The sequence below is a fragment of the Amblyomma maculatum genome, chromosome 1 (genome assembly GCF_055883805.1).
Source record: "Amblyomma maculatum isolate TAMU_Amacu chromosome 1, ASM5588380v1, whole genome shotgun sequence".
Taxonomy (NCBI): domain Eukaryota; kingdom Metazoa; phylum Arthropoda; class Arachnida; order Ixodida; family Ixodidae; genus Amblyomma; species Amblyomma maculatum.
The window spans coordinates 243,757,392-243,767,976 of record NC_139344.1 but is presented as its reverse complement, the minus strand read 5'-3'; positions in this window follow the sequence as shown (position 1 = coordinate 243,767,976).

The window sequence follows — 10,585 nt, the reverse complement described above, 5'->3', positions numbered from 1 at the left end:
TTTCTAGCATCACTTGTTCTACAAATCCCAGCGTCAATCTCCTGTGTGCGTTATGACTTTTAATTTTTTATTTAATTTATTTCACCTTTCCGCTTCTTTTCTTTTATCCCTTCAATCGTTTTCTTTTTTGACATGTAAGTATACACTAAAAACTTTCTTTGTTACCCTATTCTTGGCCGATCCCCCTTTGTGGGTATGTTCCATGATATTTGATAGACAACAACAACAACAACACTATCACTGCACTGCTGGCGGCTGCAGAAGTGTCAGCCGCCATCTTGACATGTATGTTCTCCCTGTCCAGCATGTTTGTCGTGCAGCAGAAAGGGGGGGGGGGGGGGGGGGACCAGCTAACACTTGCGACCGGAGACGAAGAAACCATGGCGACTGCGGCCGCCTTCATGTCTACTCCGGTTACGCTCCGCAGGCTGACTATACGAAGGAGCTGCGTGGACTTCCGTGATAACGCCGGCTGAAGATCCCGGTTTCTTGGTCCTCGACGAAGGAAGCGGAGGAGACCCGGTCACTTCCGTTACTCTGGCGTCGATGACCTCGGTGAACACCGCCATACAGACTCCCGTGATGCCGTGTATGCCGGCAGTGACTAGGTTTCCAACGACAATTACACCACCACGACACTGGTGAAGGTTGCGCCGGCACAAACGACCACGGATAAAGAGTCGTGCACGGCTGTGTGCAAGCTAATGCTGACAAAGTAAACAAAACAAAAAAAGGACATTACCATTGACGCTACCTACCCAGCTGTTATAGTATGCAGGAAGGGCACTTTTAAAGTGCTGCAGTGCTGCTGAAGGCTCGTCTGACAAAGAGCTAGAAAGCTAACACATGAAGGCTTTTTCGGAAATGGCCTTTAAGAAGTAAAAGTATTTTCGTTCAACCTGACTTTTATTTCTGGCTTACTGCCGAAAAGACAGAAGTGAAAATTATGCTGAAACCCTGGCAGCAAATAAATCCAAGTCTGCTTGCTTGCAGATGGCGACAATGTGTATCTAGCGTACGACAGCACATGACGTTGAGGATTTTAGAAATGTTTTAAATAAAAGGCAGCGAGAAATTAATCGTGGTAAAAGTGCGTGGAAACGAAATGGCCGTGTAGGAGTGTTTGTAGGGTGTAGGTGTTAGCATGTTGCGACACCACGCATTCTCGAGTCCTTGTGGGCTTGGCAGCTCACGTCTAGCCGTATGTACGTGACGTTTAGTTGCGGCCAGGAAAAGGGATACTAGTGGTTGAACCGACGCCGTGTGTTTAAACAATGCCCTTATAATGTTCGAGTATTCAGCCTACTTAAAATTACAGCTTGACGCTTTGTAAATAAGACACATGGATCCGAAGATTCGAACATCTCTTTTTATTTCACCCCTAACATTTCTGTATCAGCGGAAACGCGGTTACGACCAGACATAAGGGATTGCGATATTTTAATGATTCAAAAATGCACTTGTGCGATTTAGGCAGGCCCTACTCATGAGGACTCGCTCTAGAATCAGTTTAAGGCTATCACACGTTACTCTGAAAAATTTGGTCCCTAAACGATTAACAAAAGCTAAATAAACGCAATCCCTGGATGAATAGTGATATTGTCCATATAAATCGGAAGTGTCGGCTAAAGTCTAGCCCCTCTCGCTGAGGTTAACGTCGCCGTCGGGACTTTAACATCGGCTAGGTCGCAAAGGAAAAGTGTTATGCGCAGATATAACACGATTATATGAAGTGCCCACCGCCGTGGTTTTTGTATCGTCTCGCTCCATCAAACGAAACCTCAAACTACCTACATTATTTACACGTGAAACGCTATTAACAGCCGTTCAGAGGTTGCTGATATGTGCAACAACATTTTTCATTCTATATTGGTTCCATAGGAGCTATTGACGGAAGACTTGAGTATGCCAAATCCTTGCGCAGTTTCTGCCATGTAAGGCATTTTCTTATAAAATGCGGAAATCGTTTCCCTTTTGCTCAACACAGGTCTGAAAAATCAATTGGCCCAGATGATATACCCAGTGCAAGTTTTGAGAGGCTGCCCAGATAGGTTCTCAAAATATATATTGACGGTGTTTAAAATGTTATTATTCAGCCGCATAATCGTTTGATAGCGACAGTCGTGCCCCTTTATATATCCGGTGAAAAACACACAGCGGGAAAACTGTAGCTCCATACCGATCACAAGCACGTGTAAATTTTGAAACATCTGCGATCAAAAAAATTATTGGATCATTTTGCAAGCTTTAAGTCCTTGCACTCGATCAACGTGGTTTTAGAAGATGTCTGCCGTTACACAGCTTGTTGAAACAATACACAATTTACGTGTACGGTGGTAGACGAACCAAGCCAAATAGGCACCGTATGTTTGCACCTGCCTAAAACATTTGGACACGTTTCATACTCCGAACTTCAGGCAACATCGCTTAACATTGGTATTTTTGTATCAGCGCGGTCAGATGGATAAAATAATATGTTACTACTGTGCTGGGTCCTGTGCGGTTTCTTTGTTACGTTATAAATATGCATAACTGACGGACCGGACAAAATTGTTACGGCGCGTTTATTCATGGACAACGACCTAATGTAAGGTTTCAAACATCGACGATGAAATCACACCATATTAATCCTTGAAAACTAAACTGCCAGTTACTTATTGGTATGAAAAGTGAAAAATGAAAAACTACAAAAAGCAATGTAGATCTGTACTACAGTAACAAGGGAAAAACAAAAACATTTTCGCATCTGATTATGAACGAACTGAGTGGTAAAAGTGTGTGTGACTAATGCGTGTTCATGCCTCATGTTGCGGTATGTATGTACCATTGCGCACAGCGCTTGTAGTTTCCCACTGCCCCGATCACGTTCGTACTTGCGAGTGCAACACTGTAAATTTGTGGAAAGGAATCCGCCCTGTAACAGCCTCATGGGCCAGCAGTACCAATAAATAAATAAGAACCGAGTTGATGCATCACGCCGTTTCGCTGTTCGATCCCGAAAGCACAACGTTTGCTTGATCAAACCATGCAGTCGTCATTAGGAAGGCTCACATAACAGCGCGAGTGATTGTGTAGACGTGTAGACATTGAACAGCATTCTTTTTATCTCTCTTTCTCCTGCTCTTTCGTCCGGCGACGTACAGAACAGATGCAGGGGGCAGCCGTCGTTTGACAACCGAAGCTTGCACGGAGCAGCGACGGTTTTTCCGTGCGATCGATTTCAATCTGGGCACTTTTTATTCGGGTCATGGCTTCGGCCCGCAGTCGACCTTCAATCTTGCGCGTTGATCGCACAGGGTATAGTGATAAAAGTGGGTCTCGCGGTTCCTTATATCGCCCACATCGGCAACGCGCAGGAAGAGAGTCGTTTATAGCTTTTTTTTTTTCTTTTTTTTACGCTTCCCACTCTCTTCTTATTCTCTCGCTCTCTATCGCTCTCTTACCCCTCATCATTCCGCGTGTCTGCGGCTCGCCGCGCTCGACTTAAGAATCGCCTTGGAGTCCCCTCTCTCTGCTTGACGGTCAAAGCGCCGCGGCTCGGGCTTGATCTCCCTCGGGCGGCGATACTGTATATGGACGAGGCCTCGACGTCTTGCTTCCTCATTTTCTCTTTTACATTTTGTTTCTTCTGCGATAAATGTGGCTTCGTGCTTTGCTTGCAAATAACAACCTTTGCGTAATCTATTGCGTAAGTTGCTGAATCATGTTAATACTTTATTAATTCAGTCTTCGTTTTCTTTAACTGTCCGTTACGTTTTAATGGGAAATGTCACGTATAACGAAAGGTAAGCTTTATTATTTGTGTCAGGATTGAGCAAGCACTGAGGCGCAAATCGTTTTACGAATAAAAGTTATTACATTCCGTCGTACTTTTTTTTTTTTTTCAAATCAAACCAGATTTATTTTCCAACAAGTGGATGGTCGCCTGGGCTAAAAGCTGTACAAACAGCTTGACAGAGGCCCAGGAAACCGGTACACAACAGAGCAGGAGCAAACAGCAGATTCCAAAAGTTCGTTGACAATATGACCATGACATCAAAAGTATTATACAATGTATATCTCTGCAGCACGATATGAAAACAAAACAAAAAAGTTGATCAATGATGAAAACAATGGAACAAGCTCAATGCAGAAAGTTCGTAAAGGTGAGTATGATATTTAAAGAACACATGCATGAATAGATTATATATGCACGAAGTAAGTTCTTAACTGCTTAGGACTAAAACCAACTGTGTTTTTATGTTTGTTGAGAAAAACGGGAAGATTATGAGCCAAGGATTGTACTTTGTAGTTTGTTCTAAAATGTGGTAAAGACCACGTGTCAGTGCATCTAGTGTTTACTATTGCAGTGCGGTGTTCAAGAGATGCAAGTTTTACCAAGAAATTACCCATACCTATCGAACCGAAATATGTTAATTGCAACAAACGATATTCATAAATATTGTCCACACGGATCATATTAAGTGATGTTGTTAAGGGTTGAACATTTGATGTTGGTTCTAAGTTTGCGATGAGACGAATAATTTTTCTTTGCAACACAAGAAGCTTGTTCATATTTGTTTTAGTTGTTGTTGTCCATACTAGAGTACAGTAGTTAACATGAGAAAGGAACAGAGCATAGTAAATTTGTAGTTTAGCACTTATGGGGAGCAATGTGCGACAACGTGAAATTACACCAGTAACAGTCGAGAGCTTTCTAGAAATATGGTTTATATGAGCGTCCCATCTAAGATGCGAAGAAAAGTATACACCTAGAACCTTATGCTTGTGAACTATCTCTATGTGCTAGTCTTGAAAAATGAATGGATCTAGGGGAGGAACTACTTTATTATTAGCTCGAAATATAATGGCTTTCGATTTGATTGGGTTTACCTTGATTTTATTTGCTTTGGTCCAGGCTGAGAGTTTACTAAGGACATCATTAGATTTTAACACTAGTTGGCTGATATTATTCGCAGAAATAAGTAGGGTACTATCATCAGCATAGATCACAAATCGAACTGAGGTGTCAATGTTGACAATATCATTTATATAAGTGTTAAATAAAAGGGGGCCCAAAACACTTCCTTGTGGTACGCCACATACTATTGGTAAGAGAGATGACCTTTCGTTATTGATGCATACGCACTGGTGCCTATTTTCCAGGCAAGATTGCAGTAGAGCCAAAGCTGTTCCACGAATTCCATAAGATGAAAGTTTATTAATGAGAATACTGTGATCGATGGAGTCAAACGCTTTGCTGAAATCGATAAATATTCATGCTGTCAGTAAATTATTATCAATATTTGCCAAAATTATTTCCTTCAGGCTTAGCAAAGCAGCCTCAGTAGAGCGACCCTTTCTAAAACCATACTGTGAGTCTGTTAAAATTCTTTTCTTGTCAAAAAAGTTCGCGATACGAGAAAAAATTAGCTTTTCCAATCCCTTAGAAAACACTGGGAGAATGGAAATTGGCCTGTAATTAGATACAAGATTATGATCCCCTCCTTTAAATAATACAGACACCCTTGCACATTTCATAGCAGTGGGAAATATACCAGACTCAAGTACCAGATTGAAAATATGAGCTAAAAGAGATGTTAGGAATTCTAATGCGTATTTAACGGGTTTAATTTGAATATCGTCGGCATCTAACGACCTACAGTTATTTAGGGCCATGAATGTGGTGTATATCTCGTTTTCATTAGTAGGATCAAGAAATATGCTTTCAACACTGTTATAAGCTGGGAAACTGTATCTGATGAAGTACAAATTGGTAGTTCAGCGTTTACAAAGTAGTGGTTGAAGTGATCTGCCAAGTCACGATCTTTCAGATTACGCCCATTGACGGTAATTGTTCTTGGAATTGAACGAGAGCCACCACGTCCAAGGACATTATTTATAATTTTCCATGCAGCACCGGGCCGTTGTCTGTTAATATTTGCAAGCAGGTTAGTATAATATGCATTCTTTGCCCGCTTTAGCTCCGCGTTTACTTGAATTCTTGTTTTTTTAAACTCCTTTAGCGCAGCTTCACAGCGCGACTGGAGAAATGAATGATATAGGCGGTTTTTATTTCTGATTAATTTTAAATGCTGCCGGTTAACCCATGGTTTTCTTGTTTTATTTGATGGTTTTACTGATACTAACGGAAAATGTTTTGCGTATGTATTCACAAAGAGTTTAATAAATTCAGCGTATGCCTCATTCACATCTAGTTTGCTGAAGACCGTAGACCAATCACAAGCAATTATGTCTTGTTTGAACGATTCCAGACCATCCTCGGTGATGCACTGAACTATTAGCGACTCCTTGCGTTCCCTTGTTCCTTTGAAAATAGTCTGATAGGTCATAAATACAGGGCAGTGGTCACTTATGTCAGATGTTAGAGTACCAGAGCTGTAAACAGCAGTATTATTGTTTGTCAAAATGAAGTCGAGCAACGATTTAGTACTGACAGTGATTCGTGTAGATGTTGTTATTAAGTTCAGAAAACCAGAAGAATGCAAACACTGTTAAAGTCCCGAGTAGCTTTAGTATCATCAAGTAAATTTATGTTAAAATCGCCACTGCAGACAAGGCGGAAGTTGTTGCTGCACACATGCTCGAGCAAGAGCCCAAAAAACTGATTAAAAGAATTCATGCTACCTCCTGGTGGACGATATACAACTGATATGGTTTCATTTTTTTTCTGTAAGGTTATTATCTCATAGTCAGACGTTACTTTACTAAATTCAGGTACAATTTCGCTGTTCTTGCGCATTGTAACGTAAACCGCGACACCACCGCCTCGTCTGCCTGTACGATTCAAAAAGAAATTATTGTAATCTTTTAATCTTAACATTTGGCATCCATCATAGTACCATGTTTCTGATAACATTACAATGCTGAATTTAAAACTAAAGTCATTGAGAAATGAAGTAAGTTGTCCTCTTTTCCAGTCACCGGCCGTGCATTGATATGCAGAACTGATTCAAAAGGGTTTTCTGGAACTTCAACATTTTTAGAAAAAGTGATTTCTTGATAATTCATTGCAGAATCCATGATATGATTGTCAATGTTCGTTGTTTTCAGCACAATCGGATTTACTCCGGTTTGGAAAATATCTCTTCTAGACTACTTTCGCGCGGTATCAACACGGATGAGCTGCCATCTGCTTGCTTTGCAGATGGCAGCTCATAAATCTAACTCAAAGAGCGCGGGAGCTTTCGGTCTGCGTTTGCGCAGTCTGACGCCACCGGTATGCAGGGTTAGAGGGGAGTTCGCCAACTTTGCATCCCTACCACAAAACAATCTCCTCCTGCTGCAGGAAAGGGAAGTCTATGGAACGCGACTACGTATGCTCTTTTCTTTTCATTTCTTGTCACTTCCGGATGCCTGAAGGACGATGAGGCATCACACGTGACTGACGAAGTAGCGCCGTCAAGTGCGAACTTGACACCAGTCACCTAAAGAGACAGAAAAAAAAAACGAAAAAAAAAAGATCGAAAGTATCGAGCTGCGAAGTGCAACAGAGAAATAAAGATGTCGGTGAAGAGGTGAAACGACATGTCAGCTGTTTCTTTTTTAGTCTTTTTTTTTTATTGCGGAAAAACGCTCTGTCTGCGCAACAAGCAGCGTTGACAGCAAAAAGTGTTCAGTAAGGCATTTCATAAGAGGAGAAAAACTGAAAAAAAAACATTCACCGCTGATTTGCGGCCGTGGCTGCGGTCCTACTAGAAAAAATATTTGGCGCAGGGAGATGTAGTACACAGAAAGGGTCTGGCTTCGGTAATGTGAGAAACCTGAATATAAGAGGAAGACGTATGATGTGGCGTTTTTGAAGGCACGAAAAAAAAAATTTTTTTTTCAGTGCACTCATGATAGTTTCTCGCGGGTATTGATCAAAAATTGCATGGCTTGCTTTTGAATGGCTTCTGTGTAGTCCTTTGAGAATATATGCTTGCGAAGTGTCGCAATTGTATAGGTGCATAAAACGTTTCGGGGCACGGAAGTTTTAGAGCAAAATGTCTTATGTCACGTAAGGCCGTTCTTTTTTTATTATTATTATTATTACTTTGCGCTGCAGATAAATAAGTGCGCGAGGAGCGAGATCACTTTGTTATAATGTGGCTATGCGTTGGTAGTTACAGTGAAGGTATTTTCGAGAGATGATGCTCGTTAATAAAGGTTAAAATGAAGAGGAATCCGCGATTTACATGTGTACTTGAGCGGAAGAGGTATAAACTGTCATTAACGCACCTTCAGTGAGATGTGCCCGTTTTAGAACCCTGATACCACGCTTTGTATCGATGTCGTGCTGTAACTTATTAATGTGAAAGCATTATTTCGCTGTGTTCACAGATTTCTGTCCGCAGACCGCGTCCGCAGGCTGCGTCAGCAAAATCGTCTCCGCAGCAGTTGTAATTGAGAAGCGGTAGAGGTTAAGGAGTGGTGTCAATCGACGGAAGGTTTCGTAATGTTGTGTCTGAAAAATAATAAACCAAAAAGCTAATTAGGTAATTAATTAGAGGCAAAAATGTAAAAGTGAAGGCGAAAATGATATCATTAGCCAATGGCTTGGAGCCACATTTGAATGTGTCAAACACTAAAATAGTTAATTAAAGCATTCAATTAAGATGACATCAAAAATATGACGTCACGCAGCCTCCGTCGAGCCTAAAAAGGGCATAGGAAGGGATTGGCGTGCAATTTGAAAGTACCAAATACTAAAGTAATGAATTAAGGCAGTCAATTATTGTGACGTCAAGGATTTGACGTCACGCAACCGGAAGTAGAGCCGAAAAAAGGGCATAAGAAGGGATTGGCGAGTAATTTGAAAGTACCAAAGACTAAAATGGGTAGACAAGAAGTGAATTAAGCAGCCAGAAGCAACCAACAGCATCATCCGTAAGCTTTCGGTTTACTCCAATCCAGATTCTGCAGTGCTCTTTAATTTTGGTGTGCTCGTATAACGTATTAAACAGCTCAACAATCCTTGAACAGATAAAATATCATTTTCTACAAGCTATCATACGTAGGCAAAATGACGCGTTTCGTAGCGAAGTGCATGGTGTTTTTTCTAATTTACTGCTAATTTTTCGCGCCCTAGCAGATTCTCCGGTGTCTGCAGCGGCAGCGGCGCCAGCAATATCCCTCTCTTGAGCGTAACAAGCCCCTCATGTGAGTCTTGATGCGATGATGGCTTGTCGCTTTCACCTAACCTGAAGGGAACGAGAGGCTGCTGCTACCCGTGCCCGCAGCGAAACGGCCGCGGCGCGGGCTCGGCGTTTCGTGGTATGTGACAAAGCGGCGATGCGTGATTAGAACTATAGGGAGCGCTTGTTTACCCAACCTTGCGGCTACACTTGGCTAAAGTGGCCCAGCAGTTTTAAGGTGCTATAGCTACTGCCTACGGTGTCTCCTAAGGTTCGTTAGGAAGGATACCTATCTCTGCCCAACTCGTTCGCAGGGTATACGACAGAAATTGTGCGTTTGTTTTCTTCCACTTCTTAGCATTTGTGGAGCCAGCTCTTAAGCCAGTTTCCTCATAAATGTACGTTGTCCTTGACGTGTCCAGAGAGAAAACTGCGAGTGAGCTTGGAAACGACCGGCTCTGCTCCTAGTTGGGGACCGGACATTGTCATTTGCCGGCCGCCGCAACAAAAGGTGCATTAATAAATGTGCGCGCGTTATTGTTCAATGGTCGTAATATTTCAAGCCACGCTCTCTTCAGTGCGCACTCGGCAGTGAGTTAGAGCAAGTTCATCAGTTTTGTCCCCTACTGCCTAATCCTCCAGTTACAGGTGCTTTTTCCAGAGGCCCCATGAAAGGTAACCATTTGGAATACTTTTAGGAGATGTCAAAGGGGAGTGGCAATTTTTGCTAGATACCTTACAAATACTCGTAATTTAGGAGCGTTTTATTCTTGGCCATTTGATGGCCAACCCTGAATGAGATGCTTCGACGCGGCAAACAAGATAGGACGCAGAAAGCATGCACACTGCACAGAGAGCCTTAACTGAAGCTCCTTTTAGAGCATTCACATATAAGAGCATGAAATCAGTTCAAAACTTATTCTTTGATCGGTGATGCGTCATAATGCATTTCCGTCTGTCTTCTATTTGCGCTTAAGATAACAATATTCCGTATTTCTTCTTTTTCATTTGGATGTCTTTTACTGAGATTAATTAAGCTTATTAGCCTTAATTCCATACACCGTCATTTTAACTGCCAGCTTCGAATGCGTAATTACAGACACGAGCCAGACGACATTCTCGGCGTAGTAACTGCTTTAAAAACAGACATAATTGGTTGCGAAAGTCGCTGGGCTGATTCTCGTTTAAAGGCGCCGCCACTAATAGCTACTTCTCACGTCAGTAGGTCTGTGAATGTAGAGGCAATTTTACCTGGCCTGTTATTAGACGTATCCTGACTTGCACACCTTTTCAGCGCGCTGTCGCCGCCCCACATGAAAGGTCAGATTGTTTCGATAACCAGTTTCAGTCACCAGTAATATTTTGTCAATATCCGCCCTGAGATTTCTTAAATCAGCGCCATGACCGACCGAAAGCAGCGCCCTGGCGCAAGCCGCAAGGTTACGCGTCGACCTAGGCCTTCACCCCAA